The sequence below is a fragment of the Puma concolor genome, chromosome B1 (assembly GCF_028749965.1).
Source record: "Puma concolor isolate L17-30 chromosome B1, mPumCon1.1.hap2, whole genome shotgun sequence".
In the NCBI taxonomy this organism is placed as follows: domain Eukaryota; kingdom Metazoa; phylum Chordata; class Mammalia; order Carnivora; family Felidae; genus Puma; species Puma concolor.
This window is the reverse complement of record NC_141670.1, coordinates 112,304,274-112,323,469: the sequence shown is the minus strand read 5'-3', so window position 1 is coordinate 112,323,469 and position 19,196 is coordinate 112,304,274. Positions and strand designations below refer to the sequence as shown.

The following is a 19,196-nucleotide window of genomic DNA, read 5'->3' as shown; positions in this document are numbered from 1 at the left end:
GGGCACATATGGGTGGCTCAGTTGGTTACGCATCCGACTTCAGCTCAGGTCATGAACTCACAGTTCATGAGTTCAAGCCCCATGTTGAGCTCTGCACTGACAGTTCAGAGGCTGGAACCTGCTTCAGATTCTATGCCTCCCCCTCTCTCTACCCCTCCTCCACTCTGCTCTGTTTCTCTCTCTTGCTCTCTCAAAAATAAATAAAAACATTAAAAAATTTTTTTAATAAATAAATGTTAAAAAATTTTTTTAAAAAGTTTTGCATGACTTAAATACTTCTTGATAGAACATACTGGAAAACACCCAGTAGGCTAGTAATACCTCTCACTCATAAGCCAGAAACCACCGTGTATGAAAAAGTAAGTTATAGTGAAAGAAAAGAAAAGCACTACTTATTATGCAACATAGATCTTAGAAGTCTCACAGTATCTCAACACAGTTATTCCCCAAATCACAGTTGTCAAGGAAAAGCTTTTTAGACCACAACTGCATATGCACAAAGTGAAAGTCTAAGTGACACGAGGGAACCAGGGGGTTCCCTCTGGGCAAGTTTTCCCTTCAAATACCCCTATCTGCTCCCATTCAGCCTCTTCTGAATGCACAGCTCATCTAAGAGCTGGCCTTTCATTTCACTTTCCTGGACAGGTCATTAGCTGAGTCATTAGCTGAGGCAGATTTGGAGTTCAAAGTGGACATGTTGAGAATATGATGCTGACTGGATATACAAGTCAGATACCCAATGAACAGTTGAAAATATCCATCGGAAAATTTCAAGGCAGAAGTTTGGACTGGAGATACAAAGTTGGTGATTGTCAGCCAATACATGATATTTAAAACTATGAACTGAATGAGATCACCAAGGAGTGGATTGATTGGTTGTTGAGAGAGAGAGAACATGCAAGAAGGGATGGGACCCAGAGAGAGGGAGAGAGAGAATCTTAAGCAGGTTCCACACCCACAGCTGTGAGATCATGACCTGAGCCAAAACCAAGAGTCGGACGTTTAACCTCCTGAGCCACCCAGGCGCCCCAAGCCAAGGAGTGGATTTAGATGGAGAAAGGAAGAAGGCCAGAGACTGAGGCTTTGCACATTTCAACATTAAGGGATCTAGGAGAGGAGGATGAACCAGCCAAAAAGGCTGAGAAGGAGAGATCAGTGAGGTAGGAGGAAAACCAAGAGCATGTGGTATCCTGGAAGGCAATGGAGAAGGGAAGGTGTGTGTCACATGCTATCTATCACATATTTTAGTAAGTTAAAAAGAAGAGGAATGAGAATTGGTCTTTGGATGTAGCAAGGTGGAGTTCACCAGTGACTTTGACAATGGCAGTTTCAGTGGTGTGATGGAGCAGAAGTCTGATTGAAGTGCATTTAAGAGAAAATGAGAAGAGACAGATTGAAAGCTTAAGTAGGAGCAATTCTTTCAAGGAATTGTGCTGCAAAGGGCAATAGCTATTGATGAAAGTGAAGTCAAGAGATTTTTCTTCTAAGATGGGAGAAATAATGGCATGTTTGTAAATAGATAGGAATGAACCAATGGAGAGCAAAAACTCAGAGAAGAAAAAAATTCAGCACTGAGTTTGAGTAAGGAGAAGGGTGCAATTATTGTTTGAATGGAGTAATTGCTTCCAGATAAGAGAATGGGTGACTCATCTCTGAAAGCAAATGGGAGGGCAGAATATGGGTTGCAGCCACTGTTAGAGGTGAGCAGGAGTCTGTGAAAGTCCTCTTCTGATTGCTGAGAATGAGGGTAGAGGAGGAAAGGAGACAAAGTATGAAATCGGCCCCTGACAGAGTGAAAGGTGGATGGACCTGAGAATCACAATGCGATTGCCTGGCAGCATTAATGGCATCACTGAGTTTCAGAGGCAGAAATTTAAAGTGGAATCAGGGGGCAGGGATATTTTTTCCCCCAGCATCATTCAGCTGTGTAAAGTTTGGGTTTAACTAGAGTTGTGATTTTGACATGCATATGTTAAAAACAAGGGAGTCAAAGGTGTATGCATGTGGTGATGATCATGATTGACCATGGAAATTAAATTGGGTAGAGGGAGGAGAAAGGGCCTCAAGGGGGGTGGTAGGATCAATGGATTCTAGGTCCCAGTGAGATTTTGGGATTGTTGGATTTGGGAGAATAAAAGGGGACAAGATGGATGGTAGTGGATAGAAAGTGAGATACAATTTGAAAGTATGAAAGAGTTGCCTTAAAAGTGAATGCCCGAGGTTGGGTGAAGGGCAAGATCTTTGGAAGAAAGGATTCAAGAAACCAAGAGTCCCTGATCACTAAATAATTATTGAAATCTCCAAGAATGGGGGTCATTGGAGTAACAGTGATGTGGGAGCTAAAATGCCCTAGGAGCAGGCTGTTGACATTAACAATGACGGGCAGTGGGTCATGATGTAAGATTCCAAGATTGGGGAAGGCATATGCAGATTAAACAAGGAAGGCAAAAGCAAGGTCTAAAAGTGGCCAGGAGGCTGCTCATTTAGAGCCAGTGGTTCAGGGACTTAAGGGCATAAGCTGCCCCCTGAAAGATTTTTCAAGGTGGTTGAAAATGTAAAGCACTATGGGGGAACCTGGGTGGCTCAGTTGGTTAAGTATCTGACTTTGGCTCAGGTCATGATCTCACAGTTCATGAGTTCAAACCCCGCATCGGGCTCTGTGCTGACAGCTCAGAGCCTGGAACCTGCTTCAGATTCTGTGTCTCCCTCTCTCTTTGCCCCTCCCTACCCCGCTCATGCTCTGTCTCTGTCTCTCAAAAATAAATAAATGTTAAAAAAAGGAAGAAAATGTAAAGCACTATGAAATGTCATGTATTGCTATTTCTAGTGTATGAAAAAATAGTAACTATTATTGTAAATTCTTTCAGCAAAATATTTACATAAATAACCAGGAGGACTTCCTCCCTCTGGCAATCCCCAAAAGTAATAAATAGACTTCTTTTAAAGTCACTGAGACAAGAGATCATTCAGAAAGGTTTTTTCAGCAAAGTCTCTTTATTTTCTCATAATGAAACTGTCAGAGAGTACCAACCCTGATAATTTAGACCTCTGAGAGTAAAGTTTCTAAAAAGTCTAAAGAGAGATTTGAAACCCCTACCTCTGTTTAAGAGGATGGAGAGAGATGTTTGTCCCCTGTTAACCACCTTGGAGAGGATCTGGTCTTCTGTGATTGACATTTTTCCTTTATGTGTTTCTTTTTTTAATGTTTATTTATTTTATTACTTTTTATTTTTTAATGTTTATTTATTTTTGAGAGGGTGCTAGTGGGAGAAGGGATAGAGGATTGAAGCAGGCTCTGGGCTGACAGCAGCCAGGCTGATGTGGGGCTTGAATTCATGAACTTTGAGATCATGACTTGAACCGAGGTCGGTTGCTCAACCAACTGAGCCACCCAGGTGCCCCTATTCATTTATTGTTAAGGTTTATTTATCTTTGAGAGAGAAACAGAGAGTGAAAGTGGAGAAAGGGCAGAGAGAGAGAAGGGAACAGAGGATCTGAAGCAGGCTCTGCGTTGAGAGCAGAGAGCCCGTCGCGAGGCTCGAACTCATGAACCATGAGATCATGACCTAAGCTGAAGTCAGACACTTAACTGACTGAGGCACCCAGGTGCCCCTCCATGTGTTTCTAACGTGATGGATGGTGATGACCAATTGTAACTTCTCTACTCTCATTTGGGACTCAGGACAGTGAGTTTCCTCTGTTCTCTTACCTGGGATGTTTCAAGTAGAAATCATGCAACAATGCCTATGACATAATGCAGGAAATAAATATGGATTATTCCTTATTCTATCCATTCTCTTATTATAATAAAGTCCTCTGTGTTTAATATTTTTTTAACCTAGAAAGTTCTAAATTAGAACTGGATCAAAATCTATGAACACCAATTTTGGGTAAGTTTTCACATGAAGTTTTGAATTAATTATTTTCTCCTAATTATAGAACTATACATAGTCATCGTAGAAATCATAAAAAGAAGGGGAAAATAGTCAAAGAGTATTACTGAGAGCCAAAGATGCTAAATATTTTGGTGTATTTCCTGCTATTTTTGTAGTCATTCTTTTTTTTTTTTTTTTTTTAATTTTTTTTTTTAACGTTTATTATTTTTGGGACAGAGAGAGACAGAACATGAACGGGGGAGGGGCAGAGAGAGAAGGAGACACAGAATCGGAAACAGGCTCCAGGCTCCGAGCCATCAGCCCAGAGCCTGACGCGGGGCTCGAACTCACGGAGCGCGAGATCGTGACCTGGCTGAAGTCGGACGCTTAACCGACTGCGCCACCCAGGCGCCCCTGTAGTCATTCTTAATAATTGTGGTAAAATACACATAAAATGTGCCATCATAATCATTTTAAGTGTAGAGTATAGTGGTATTAATTTACATTCACATTCTTGGGCTACCATCACTCCCATCTATCCACAGAATGCTTTTCATCTTGCAAAACTGAAACTCTGTTTTCACCATCAAACAATAGCTTCTCATACCCCACTCCACTCCCCCCACCCCACCCAGCCCCTTGGCAACCACCATTCTACTTTCTGTCTGTATGCATTTGACTACTCGAGGCACCTCAGGCAGTAAGTAGAATCATGCAATTTTGTCTTTTTGTGATGCTTATTTCATGTTATATAATGTCCTCAAAATTTACCTGTGTTATAGCATTTGTCAAAATTTCCTTTTTTAAGGAAATGTATGTGTATACCACATTTGTTTATCTGTCTGTTGATGGGCACATAAGTTGCTTCTACCTTTTGGCTACTGTAAATAGTGCTGTTTTGAACATGGTATACAAATAACTCAAGTCCATGCTTACCATTATTTTGGATATGTATTCAGAAGTGGAATTGCTGCATCATATGATAATTCTATTTTTAATTTCTGAGGAAACACCATAATATCTTCTTCCATAACAGCTGTACCATTTTATATTCCCACTAACAGTGTGCTAAGATTATAATTTATCCACATCCTGGCCAGTACTCTATTCTTTTTTCCTTTTTTTTTTCTTAGTAGCCATCTTAATGGGTGTGAAGTGGTATCTCATTGTGATTTTTGTTTGCATTCCCTAATTATTAGTGATGTTGAGCATCTTTTCATGTGCTTATTGACCATTTGTATATCTTCTTTGGAGAAGTGTCAGTTCAAGTCCTTTGCTATTTTTTTAAATTAGATCATTTGTATTTTTACCCTTGAGTTGTAGGAGTGCTTTACATATTCTGGATATTAATTCCTTATCAGCTGTACGATTTGCAAATATTTTTCCCATTCCAGGGGTTCCTTTTGCACTCTGTTTAATATGACCTTTGATGAGCAGAAGTTTTTAAATTTTATGTAGCCCAATATATTTGGGGTTTTTTTGTTTGTTATCTGTGCTTTTGATATCATACCCAAGAAATCACTGCAAAATTCAGTATCAAAGATTTTCTCCTGTTATCTTCTAAGACTTTTGTAGTTGTAGGCTTTATTTTATTTTATTTTAGGCTTTACACTTTTCAGTTAGTTTTTGGCTTTGGTATAAGGTAAAAGTCCAACCTTATTCTTTTGCACATGGACATCCAGTTTTCCCAATACCATTTACTGAAAAGATTGTCCTTTCCCCATTGAATGGTCATGGCACCCTTATCAAAAATCACTTGATGTGAAGGGTTATTTCTGGGCTCTCTATTCTATTTCATTGGTTTATATGTCTGTCTTTATGCCAGTATCACACTGTTTTGATTAGAGTAGCTTTGTAGCAAGTTTTAGAATCAGAAAGTACAAGACCTCCAACTTTGTTCTTCTTTTTCAAGATTGCTTTGGCTATTTGGGTTTTTTGAGATTATAAATGAATTTTAGGATGGATTTTTTTTCTATTTCTGGAAAAAACATCATTCATCTTCATCTTTTTAAAAACATAGTAGCTGTCACACTGTGAACACTGGTATATTCTGTTTTTTCCTCCTTAACATTATATTTATCTTGTTAAAAATAAACACTAGGTCTTTTTATTCAAACACTTCATAAACATATTTCACAATGACTACATAAAGGAAAACGAACAAATGGAAATATAACTGAAAGACTAGAAAATATTTATGCCTCAAACTATGTGACTAGAATATACTTTAGATATTATAATCATAAAAATGAGAAACATATGATTCAAGATTGTAATTCTTATATTATTTTTGACCAACTACAACTCTGGAATTCATTTATTTCCTCAGCAAATATTGCTGAGTCTCTATAGTTTATAATACACTGGGAACCTAGATATAAATTAGATATGATCTTCACCCTCAGGGAAAGGGAACAAATACTAAAATTTAGTGAAAGTGTAGTATGTGTCATGGGTTTTCACTTTCTTTTTTAGTGTTTGTATTCGTCTTTTGGAAAAGTGGTGTTAGACCCATTTACAGATGAGGGGAAAAAACATTCATTTCAGAAGCGTGTCTAAGGTGACACGGAGAGTGGATAGCAGGGCTGGGATACAGTTCAGGGTTGTCTGCTTCCAAAGCTCATGCCCTTTTCACTCTCCCAAGTTGCCTTTAGGCACTAATGACATAGCACAAGAGACAGGAGTACATATAGCTAAGTGTAATGTGAACAAAAACTCGTATAGCTATGAATTCTGCCAGAAAAGAGTAAAAAAAAGGCTTTAGAGAAATGCCACTATAATTTAAAACTTGGAAACTGAGAATTTCATTAGATAAAAATGGAAAGAGCAGCATTCTATCATTCATCCGTTCACAAACCCGCACTGAGCTTCCTTCTATTTCACAAATCCACACTGAGCTTCTATTGTGTGCTAGTCACACGGCTGGTACCAGCTGTGCACTGGAGATTTGAAAGAGAATGAGTGAGGCTCTGCCCACTCTCAGGAGTCAGTCTCTTGGGAGACAGTTAAGTAACTGATATATGATAGAGCCTTGTGCCAAGCTCTGCCACAGAGGAGAAAACCGAGTGCCGGGGGACACTATTACAGGGTACTAAGGGCAAGTGCACAGTGACAGAAGCTGTGCTGCATTGCAGGTATGCTGGGTACCACACACTGGATTCCAAGTTCAGGTGCTTGGACGACTTCATCCTATAGGCAACAGCAAGACAGCAGACATTTTTTTTTAATTTTTTTGTTTTGTTTTGTTTTGTTTTAGAGAGAGAAAGAGCATAAGCAGGGAAGGAACACAGAGAGAGAAAATCTCAAGCAGGCTCCATACTCAGCACAGAGCCTGATGCGGGATTCAATCCCAGGACCCTGGGATCATGACCCCAGCTGAAAGCAAGAGTCAGATGCTCAACCGACTGAGCCACCCAGATGGCCCCCAGCAGACATTTTTAAGGAGGGGAGTAACAAGGTTAATTCTGCTTTTAAGAGGCTACCTGGCAATGTGTGAAGTATAGAGTTATGGGGATATGGAAAGAGACAGGTGGCAGGAAAACCAGTTTGGAGGCTAATGGTCCCAACTAGAGATGGAGGGGACCTGGGAAAGACAATAACAGAAGAGATTGTGAGAGCAGAGACCATATTTGCAAGGAGAAGATGGCAGAATTCATCCAATATAGGATGTGTAGTGTGAATAGGAGTCAAGAGAACAGTGTAAACAAAGGCTTCAGGTCATATATATGTTCAGAACCACTGCATTATTTGCAAGTGAAGGGCTCATTCAGCACTTCATAAGTAGGTAATGAATGCTCTTTGGATTATCAGTGTTTATTTCATATATTTAGCCATGCTAAAATACCCTTAATAGTTGAATAGATTTTTTTTCTCCCAGTTTGCCCATGGCCTGCAATACTATGTACACTATTAATTCTGTTAGCAAACTCTTTCTACATAGATAGTACAAGTGAAATTTTTATTGCTGTTATATTGGAGCATCATAGATTTTGAGACAATGGACTAGTGATGTTTTTCTATGATAAAATTCAAAAAGAGTAATGTATTTTTTTTTTCTGAAATGGGGTTCAAAAAAGGTTATTGGTAGATAAATAATATGCATCACTATTTTAATGTTTCATAAAAGTTTTCCATTTTATTAGGTCATTTCTAAGTCTTGTAATTTATTTGGCTCTTTTTTGTTCTGTAGAGCCACATTTGTTTTCATTAAGTAAAGATACACATCTAGTTTAAGAAGTGGGATCTTTTATGCCTGTGCTGTTATATGTAACCAGAAGAGGGTGGCAGTGAGGCACTAGAAAGCATGAACAGACCCTTAAAATTGCAGAAAGGCATTTAAGATCATCATGTAAATGACACAAACATTTGTTGGGACTGACAACTCATTAACTGACTCATTTTCTGAGCCAGAGACTATGACATAAACATTGTCACAGAATTTTCAGAACATCTGATGATGTCCTTATAATGCAAAAAGTAACACTAAGAAGTAGTCTCAACATTTTACATCAGTCTGAAAGGAAAACAATTAGAGGATGAATTAAGAATAAACATATTGTTTCTTGTTAAAGAGCGTAGGCAGAGAATTTAATAGCTTATAGAGACAACAAAAGGAATCCTATTTTCTTTGAATATTACAGATATTCCTGAAATAAAAAGAAATACTTCCAATTTATCAAATATATGGTAAGCAAAGTGTAGGATTAAGGAACTGAGAGAGGATGTCCAGATTCAGTAGATATCTCCTTTTATAAACAATTCATGAAAACAAATACTTTTTGAGTACATCATATATGCTAGGAATTATCCTATGTGCTAAACATTCCCGGCTATAGAGAAGAACAGAACAGATGCATACCCTGTCCTATTGGAGTATATATTATAGTGGGGAAGATAGACATTAACAAAACCACTAAAATTAATTCATAGTTACAATTGAGAAAAGAATGGAAAGCAGTCTACCACAGGGCTACAAGTAAACTAGTTTAGGTTCATTCCCCAAATGAACCTATCTTGGAGATTAGATAAAACTGAAAATAGGACGTAAGAACAACTTATTTGAAGTACTTAATACCTATTTACATTATGTATTTCTTTTAACAATAAATAAAATGGATAAGGGAAAATCTACATAATAGTAAAAATAACAATGCACAAGAGTATTTGGGTAGTTAATATACAACAATAAAACACCACTAATTTGAAGTGTAGTAAAATACCCCAAGACTTCTCTGACTGCCTGAACTTGATTAAACAACCATATCAGTCATCAGACTGGCTGCGGCTTCAACTGAGAATCTGTCCTCACTTGATCCACTCAAAACCCCAGGTCCCAAACCTGAAAAACACTTGTGTAAATATAATCCCCTACCTCCTCTTTTTTGTTCATTCGTCTCAGCATCTCCAACATCCCAGATTCTCAGTTTATCCAGGCTATGAGCCCACTTCTAGGTCCTCTAGCCTCTCTGAGTCTGGACCCCTTTGTTCACAGGCACTTTAGACTTTTGATATGTTCCTTTGCCCTCTGCTGTATACACTTTCCAGATGTGGATTGACTCAGCTGTCTAGAGTAGAGGTGGGGTAGCCCCTCAGCTGACTGATGGCATCCATTATTGAGGAACTGTAGCTGGGCCCCACTGAATCTTTTATTTATCCTTACTTAATTGTCTTTCCAATTCTCTACAGCCCCTGTTTCAATCCAGGATCCCCCCTTTTCAAGCTGAACTCACTGCTGCCACCCTACCTCCCAGATTTCCATCTGTTTGACTTAGGATACTGGGTTATCTATGGTGAACTCTCAGATTTTCTGTCGGTCATTAGCCATTTTTTTCTCCTTCCCTTATGCCTCAGAGAAATGGTAGTCTACCTTGGATTAAGCCTACTCCTTCTGACTTCTTAAACCTCTTTTGTGATTTTTCTCATTCATATTCTTTCTCTTTCATTTTTTTCTTTGCTTTCTTTATTTTTCCTTTGCCTTCTAATAGCTCCTTAGCCTACACACGTGTTCAAATCTAATGATTTTTATGAAATATTCATTTCCCCTGAGACTGCATTTCATCTTTCTCCTTCCCTTAACAGCAGTGCTTCTCAAAATAGTAGTCTATATTTATCCCTTTCACTTCCTTGATTAACACTCATGCATCTACTTCTGATCTGCCCTCTTCTGATTATGATGTCTATTTACAAGATCAACCAGAACTTTATAATCACCTAATCTAGTTGCCTCTTCCCAGCAGTTACTCTGGGGTTTCCTGTGGAACTTGTTGCTCAGTATCATATCTCTGCTGTTCTTGGTTCTCACAGTTCTGGCTGTTTCATTGGAGGCCATAATTTTACTGTTTGGCTCTTGAGTAGAGGCATTTTGTAGAAGTCCGGTCTTCTTCATATTTTACCTTTGCCTCCTTTAATCTAATACAGTGGCTTCTATTATTGCCCCCGACGTGGATGATCCCCAAATTCCTCTCCAGCCCTAATTTCTCTCCTGAATCCGACTCACATTTCCCACCTTTTGTAGAGAGCTTCATTTATCTACAAGATTCCATGGGCACTTCAAACAGAACTGGTCTGAACTCATCATCTCTCAGTGTTCCACACACCCTGGATTTCCTGCTAATTCTAATCATGATCTACATTTGCTCTTGCTGTGTCTCCATCCCACCCCATCTGTCTGAAATGCATCTCTTTGTACCACTTTCCTTGTTCCCCAGTCCCTGCCTCTCCATTTTCTCCAGTTGTTGGAGTCCTACCCATCCTTCAGTGTTTAGCTTATATTTGTCCTTCTTAACAAGAAATTACTTAACTAAATCTCCCCTTCCCCACTCTTCACCCATTCTTTGCTTGGAATTCAACTATATCTGATCCCCCTCAGTCTTGTGTTTGAGATACAGATTTGTGTTTGTCATCTCTATTAAACCCTGAGGCCTAAAAATGCTGGGACTATGTCTTATTCATCTTTAGATCCCCTGCAGAACCTGACACATAGCAGAAAACCTAGAAATTATGGTTAATTTGCATTGCTGGAAGAAAAGTACCTTCATTTTTTTAAAGTTTATTTATTTATTTTGAGAGAGGGACAGAGAAAATGAATGGGGGAAGGACAGAGAAAGGGGGAGAGAGAATCGTAAACAGACTCTGCACTGTCAGCACAGAGCTCGATGCAGGGCTTGAACTCACAAACTGAGATCATGACCTGAGCCCAAACCAAGAGTCAATGCTTAACCTATTAAGCCACCCAGGCACCCCACAAACCTTAATTTTTAAGAATTGAGAAGAAAATGGAATTTATAATATGCAGGCTACAAATCTAAGAGAATATAGGATCTAAAAAAAAAAATTTACATCAAATATAGTTGACATTTTTCCTATTTCAGTTGAGGCAGATTTTTAGAGGATGACATAAAATTTCACTCGGTAAAGGCCTTTTTTTGGGGTAATTTAATTCTTGGAAATTAAGATTTAAATTTCAGGGACTGGGATTTTATTTTACTTTCTTTAAAGTTACTAAGTTGGGAACGACTGGGTGGCTCAGTCAGTTGAACATCCAATTTGTGCTCATGTCATGATCTCACAGTTCTCGAGTTCGAGCCTCGCGTTGCGCTCTGTGCTGACAGCTTAGAGCCTGGAGCCTGCTTCAGATTCTGTGTCTCCCTCTCTCTGCCTCTCCCCTGCTGATGCTCTGTCTCTGTCTCTCAAAATGAAATAAACATTTAAATAATAAAAATAAAGTTAGTAAGTTGGCCTGCTACTGTTTCATGGATGCTGGCAAAAGACATGAGATGATCCTCCTGGGTCAAAGACAGGGGACTTCATTATTCAGGAGCACAGCAAGCATGAGCATCATGTAGACATCTGTTTCTTATGTCCTCTAAGTCCCAAAGGAGTGATACTGACCAGTCAAGGTGGGTTTGTGTTGCAGTCAAGGAACATTGATCTTGAGGAAGCCACTGCTTTTATAACAAAATTGTTCTATGACCTCATTTCTCAAGGTTGCTGCAAATACAAACCTGATAAATAGGCCAAGCAAGGGAAATTGGGTTGACATTCTTGACACGCTCAGCAAGAGCTTGCAGAGATGCATGCCCACAGCCCATGGTGGATTGCCTTTCCCAAAAACATTCTGTGAGAGTAATGATTGATGATTATCCTGGTGCAACAGAGGGACTCAATAAATACTTGTTGAATCAAATTAATTAATTAATGAGAAGAAGGGGAACCACTGAGGAATTTAAAAAGGCAAATAGAGTGAATCCCTGTGGGAACAGTTCCAGATTTCAGATCTTTTTCAGAAGAAAAAGTCAAAGGGTTATGAGAACTAAGACTTTGTAGACCACTTAGCCTTATAACAAATAAAATTTCCCAAAACTTTACCTCATGGAAAGTGAGAAGGACTCATATACAAAATAATCACTGATTAAGTCCAAACAACCTAAGGCAATGCCCATAGCTTGCTGAATTAGTATCACAGTAACTATAGTTCTTTCCATCTGCAGTGTTTTACCATGCACTAAATTTCATTGAAAGTTTAGACATTATGCTCATTTGGGAACTTCTACCACACATGAGTTTTACTTCCTTAAAATGGTGACTTGAACTACAAATCAACATATATTATGCTAATGAATTTGATCAGAATTAAATACTCGCTTCAAAAGTTGCAAACAAATGAAATACCTTACCCTCTCAAAGATTCTCTCTTGCTTTAAAATTAAAGTATGATTAACATAAAACACTGTATTAGTTTCAGGTGTACAATATAGTGATTCTACAATTCTATACATTACTCAATGATCACCACAATAAATGTAGTCACCATCTGTCACCATACAAAGTTATTACAACATTACTGATTATATTCCCTACTCTGTACTTTTCATCTCCATGACTTATTTATTTTGTAACTAGAAGTTTGTACTTCTTCATCCCTTTTATCTATTTCACCCAACCCCCCACCCTACTGCCCCTCTGGCCACCACCAGTTTTTTTCTCTGTATTTAAGAGTTTGTTTTTTTGTTTGTTTTTTCATTTATTTTGTTTTGTTTTGTTATGTTTTAGATTCCACATATAAGTGAAATCATAGGGTATTTTTCTTTTTTTATCTGACTTATTTCACTTAGCCTAATACCTTCTAGGTTCATCTATGTTGTTGCACATGGCAAGATCCCTTTTTTTTTTTTTTTATAGCTCAGTGATATTCCATCATATGCTCCATACCACAACTTCTTTATCCATTCATCTATTGTTGGACACTTGGATTGCTTCTGTATCTTGACTATTGTAAAAATTGCTGCAAATAAACATAGGGGTGCATATATCTTTATGAATTAGTAGTTTCATTTTCTTTGGGTAAATATCCAGTAGTGAATTATTGGATTGCATGGAGTTTCTATTATTAATTTTTTTTAAAAACCTCCACACTGCACCAATTTACAATCCCACCAACAGTGCATGAGGGTTCCCTTTACTCCACATCCTCATCAGTACTTGTTATTTCTTGTCTTTTTAATACTATCTATTCTGACTGGTAGGAGGTGATATCTCATTGTGGTTTTGATTTGCATTTCCCTGATGATTAGTGATGTTGAGTATCTTTTCATGTGTCTGTTGGCCATCTGGATGTCTTCTTTGGAAAATGTCTATTTAGGATTGTAATGCCCGAAGTTCCGAAACCTCCCACAAAAGTCCACCAGAGTCGTGAGTCAAAGCCAAGCGGCAAAGGTCGTTTATTGCAGGTTCGAACCTGGTCCTCTGCGCACTCGTCGCCGGTGACGCAAGAGGCCTCGATCAGGGTTGGTACAGCGTTTTTATAGACAGAGACAAATAGCACAGGGGAGGTTTCAAATTATGAGGGGCCTGATTGGTTGATTTTAAAGTAAGGACATTTGTTGTTCTCTGATTGGGCGTCCTTTGTCTGTCCTTTGGCGGGAAGGCTTTGTCCGTTACTTGTGGCGGGAGGAAAAAGGGGGAAGGGGGAAGAGGGTAGGGTAGGTGGGGAATGTGCTAAGCAAGCAGGTTTACAGACGCGAGAAATGCCGGTTAGTTTATGTACAATTACTCATTCCATTACCTATCAGACTACATTTAGGAAGGTTTACAACCCATTCTACTACACAGCGGGTTACATTCAGGAAGGGCTTCACAATGCTCGTAGCAAACAGCAAGCAAAACAGACTTCTCAGCAATTGTATTTCTTATCAAAGATCCATAATAAGCAGAAAAGAGAACCTAGCTTTAAACTAAGGCAGGGCTGTCATTTGGATTGTTCCTTTCAGGATCTCTGTCCATTTTTTAATCAAATTGTTCATTGTTTGTTTGTTTTGGTGTTCAGTTGTATAAGTTCTTTATATATTTTGAATATTAACTCCTTATCAAATATATTATTTGCAGATATCTTTTCCCATTCACTAGGTTGCTTTAGAAAACCATCAATAAAACAAAAAGGTGATCTAGTGGGTCAAGATTCTCTTGAAGGAAAGGAATTAACCTGAAATATCTTGTCAGAGTGTAACAGTGAGGTACTTGAGACATGTAGGTTGGAAGTGCAGATTTGTGAGGGAAGTTTACTTTTACACTGATGATTTTAACTCTTGTTTCTCAAGACCGTATTAGTCCAAGTGACTAAAATACTTAGGCTACAGTCACAAAATTTTGTGATTGCATATCTCAATGTTTAGCCTCTCTACTTTCCTTTTTTTCCTGTATGCTTTCCAGTCTTTTCAAACTACTGTTGCAGTGTCGCTGTTCTCCCATCTGCTGCTCTCACAATTGGAGATTGATTGCCTCCAGGATTCACAGTGTTTCTAGCAACCTTATATACTTTGAATTTTTAAATCACTACTACAGGAAGGTTTTGTTTTTAAGATCTAGAGTTCCTCTCTCCTCTCCCAAGGAATGTTACCCAGGTTCCTCTAAGGAAGCAGGGTTAGAGGGCTTTTGAGTAACCTGTGCTTCACTCAGACTCAAACTGGTATCCCCAGATATGTCATATAGTTGGAACCCTTCCCTACCCCAAGGCAAGTTCTCAGCTTTCCTGAGGCTCTTTCCTTTTCTTTCCTCAAGTTTATAGAAAGCTTCATCATCCTTTTGTCTTGGAAAATCTTTACAATAGAGATGATCATCATTTCCTTCATTGGTCTTATCCTCTTTACCAACATCCCATTTTCATACCATTTGCTCTATTCTGCCCTGATTGCTGAGATTGTCCCACACAACAGGTCACAACAGGTCCCCTTCCCCCAGCCATCAGCGTCATTGTTGCTGTGCCTGAATGGACCAGGAGTAGATAGCTGATGCCAGAGGTAACAAGCCATATGTTGTGCTAAGACTTTGTCTTTGAACTAAGGATGCTGAGACTGAATTAGTTTCTGCTGAGGATTTGAATCAGGAGGTCATGTAAAGCCATGATAAATGGATCAGATAAGGATGGTCTACAGAGAAGAATAAGGCAGACCTTGTATGTTCTGTTTGCCTCTGTACTCTTACCATCTAGCATGGTACCTGATACATAGTAGGCTATCAGTAAGTCTTGGTGGAATAAATAAAACAGACTCTTAAAGGGGGAGAGAGAGAGAGAGAGATTACTTTTGCTTCCAACAGCTTTTGGTTTCTGACTCTAATCCCTCATGAGGACTATCCGCATTTCCTGTCCTATGTCCAGGAGAGATCCTTGTGTCCATCCAATAAATCTCCCTTTATGCTAAAGCTAGTTTGGGTGTATTTTGTTCCTTACAGCTACATTAAACCTAAGAATCTCTTAATATAAGGGTTCCAATCATTAGAACTTAACGTCTCTGTGTCCCCAGGGAGCTACAGTTCCTCACGCAAGCCAGAAATCTTGATGACTTGTGCAGAAATCACTGAATTCCAGAAGTAGGCATGCCTCCACTTTGCTTGATATGAACCTCACATTGTTGGGACAGGGAAAAGAGTAGAAACACAAATTCACCTGAAAATAAAAGAATTACCTCCAAAAATAAAGTTTGATGGTCTTCTTAAAAAGTTACCTCTTGGGGCACCTGGGTGTCTCAATCGGTTGAGCATCGACTCCAGCTGAGTTCATAGTCTTGCAGTTCCTGGGGTGATAGCAGGGAGCCTGCTTGGGATTTTCTTTCTCTCCCTCTCTCTCTGCTACCCCCCCACCAACTCCCTCACTCTCTCTCTCACAAATAAATAAACATTAACAAAATAAAAAATTAAAGCAACATCTCAGGACACCTGGCTGGCTCAGTTAGAGGAGCACATGGCTTTTGATCTTGGAGTTGTGGGTTCGAGTCCCACAGTGGGTGTAGAGACTACTAAAAAAATAAATAAATACACTTTAAAAAAAAAAGCAACCTCTGAAGAAAAACTCCAGAAACTCCAACTTGAGGATCCTTTTGTAGAGAGGGCCAGGTCTTATGCATTGTTGATTGAACGTGACTTTATTTAGGGTCCACAGGGTAGATCAGGCATGATCAAGAGACACTTGCCAACCTAAGCTCCAGGACGAGGGGGAGTAGGTCATGGCTTCACCTCAACTTCTGAAATGCAGTTGAACTAAACTTGGTGATGCAGGAAATTTCTGTGCAGTTTCTGGTTGTCTTCTTGATTATCACGCAGCATGTGGAGGAGAAAGGTTAGTCTTTCCTGCTCACTAAAGTAGCAGGGAGACAGGGCACATATAAACTCCGCTATAGAAGGAGGGAGGTGGTTGAAAAAGCCAGAGGTAAACATTCTAGGTTTGAAAAACAGAAAAACAAAATACCTGGAGGCAATATGGCAGGTTTGGCAAGAACACAGGCAGTGAGACAGATCTCCAAAACCAATTCACCAACTTACTGATTAGCTCTGTGTCTTGGGCTAAGCTGCTTAAACTCATAACCTTAGATGTCTCAAGTTTCCTGGCCAGTGGTACCCATGCTAAGTGCTCAGTAAATGGTAGGGATGATTAGGATTGTTAGTGCTTAGTAATTTAAGCAATAATGAAGAATGTGTTACTTTTAGGTTGACCAAAAGGGAGATTGAAAACTTTTTTTTTTTAACTGAAGAAATATTGTACTAAAACATATATTTAACAGCTCTTCTTCACTGTTACTTTTACAATATAAATCCCTATGTGATCGAGAAATGTAAAAGAAGAGACCAGTAAATATCTAGCAAGATGGTAGCTATACAGCAAACCGCCATGAATTGTGGTATCACTCAACAGAAGTATAAACTTCCTTAGAAGAAGGAGAAGGAGAAATTCCCTAAATAGGAGGCACGTGTGAATTCTCACATGCAGTCTTCTGACCTTATGCACTTGCAAACTGTATGACCTCTAGATGGCGAACTTGGATAGGGTGAATACTAAGCAATGACTACCTAGAGAAGAAAGCAACGGTTTTTGTTCCGTTAAAGGAAGGACTAAGTTAGATTGCTACATTGATAAAGGCTGTACACTATACCAACCCAAGACAATACTTTGCTGACACACTGGATGTCTTCCTCTAAAGGGGCCGTCCATCTGCCTGTCGAAGTGAGTCTACCCTCAGTCATATGTGCTGTTGAGGGACAAGCCTGCATTAGTTTCTGAAAGAAATGTTTTGGTTCAGAATTCATACGGGCTGCTAGTCACTGATACAGGAGAACGGTATCAAGTAGGGAATATAAATAGATTTCTTACAAGTCTCTTGAGGCGTACAGAAATGTTACCCTCTCAGAATATCCATATGTAACACTATTTAATTATCTGAACCCATCTTACATGTCCAAAGTATCCCCATCTTTTGATCTGTATAAATAATTATATCCTCCCTTGCTCACTTATTGCCCCTGTTGAGTATTTGTTCTGTCCACTTCCCAAGGCAATCCTTTAGGGACCAATTATCATCCTTTATTGACATCATCTCACTGGCTGATGGAGATTTCTAGAGTTCCACACTGGGCATTCAGGACTCCTAAGGGAGCTCTGTGGTACTTTATATGATCTATATGCCCTGCTTGAGAAACATTTTCTTCTTAAAATTCTACCATGAGGTACTATTTTTAGCATATTTACTAGTTTTACCAGATCACAACTACATATAATATGTGAATTTGTAGTAAAATTCGTGTGACTTTCCAAAACTGTGTCTGCTCATGCAGTGGCTTAGATGTTTTGTTGGTTCTTTCAGTTGTGAAAAAGCCTAGTAATTCACCCAACATGATAGATGGATGACCTTTTGCTGCATTATAAAAGGGTCACTGTCCCCAAAGCGCCTCTCAGCTTGTGGATCAGGTAAAGGAACATCTCTAAACTTTTGTGGTGCCTCTGCCCTGGCAGTTATCACAAGGCTGTAATTATTGCCTAAACATTGGCCTCCCCACAACTATGTACTTATGGAGTCCAGAAACTGTACTATATTTATCTGTTTATCCTTAAACAGATTGTGTCTGGCACATGGTAGGTACTTATGAAAATGTTGAGTGGATTAAACAATAATATATGTGCTTTGGAAAAACAAGAGAAGGCAGCAAGGAGGAAGTATCAATTTAGGAAAAACAAAAAGAGGAAGATAAGCTAACCACCTATAAGGAATTGTGCCTATATTAGACAAATTTCATTCCAAAAGTATAGAAAAAGAGAGAACAGCAGTGGATTGTGTCCAGCCAAATACATTTATTTTTACTAACCAAATTCTTGAGAGGTTGACTTATAAACTAATGTGCTAGTTCACCATTTCCTGTAGAGAACATCTCTTCAGAGATTACAAGTTTTGTGTCCAGGTTACAGCATTGCCCTTAACCAATTCCACTGACTTCGCGTCTTCATTCATTTCAAAATGAAGAAAGTCCCTAACTTTCAGGATGGGGCAGTTCTGGTTTTCAGGTATCTTCTAAAAGCTTCTAAAAAGTTGCAGTTACTCTAAGATATGGTAGGTAGAGAAGTTATCAGAATGTTCAGAAATTGTAGATTTAGATTTAAAGATACCCACTGGTAAAAGCCATACACTAGAAGGTAGGAACGAGGAACAATCAGAAACAGACTCTGAAAGACAGTTCAAATAAGAGGAGCTACACATTACCCCAAAGTTTTACTCATAGAGTTGACAATGGGACATCTGACATGAAATAATAGGGATGGCCAAAGACATGAGGACCATGCCTAGTGATGGAGAGTATAGGACTGTCATGTCTACACATGGTGAACACTCAATAAATGCTGGTTGAATGAGTAAGCCATTGTGTGCCCGAGCTGCTGTTAAGGGAAGTCATGAACTGCTTTGTCAAAGGCAGGGTTTATTTATTTACTTATATATTTACTTAGGTACATGTAAAAAGGAATCAAAGTGGCATGCACTATTAAAATGTACATAAAACAGGGTA

The 19,196-nt window shown here is 38.9% G+C and overlaps 1 protein-coding gene across 8 annotated transcripts in view; it reads left to right on the top strand.

Moving 5' to 3' along the window:
- The window catches only part of ALPK1 (alpha kinase 1), a 137,581-nt gene that overhangs the window by 14,500 nt on the left and 103,885 nt on the right, over positions 1 to 19,196 (top strand). The window contains exon 1 of one of the 8 annotated variants that reach the window (XM_086704386.1): positions 2,780 to 3,686. The exons of 6 other annotated variants lie outside the window; for them this stretch is intronic. The gene's annotated coding sequence lies outside the window, so the exon portion shown is untranslated. Of the gene's footprint in view, positions 1 to 2,779; positions 3,687 to 19,196 lie in introns of those variants that run through there. One more of the 8 variants, XM_086704385.1, reaches the window with a different exon arrangement.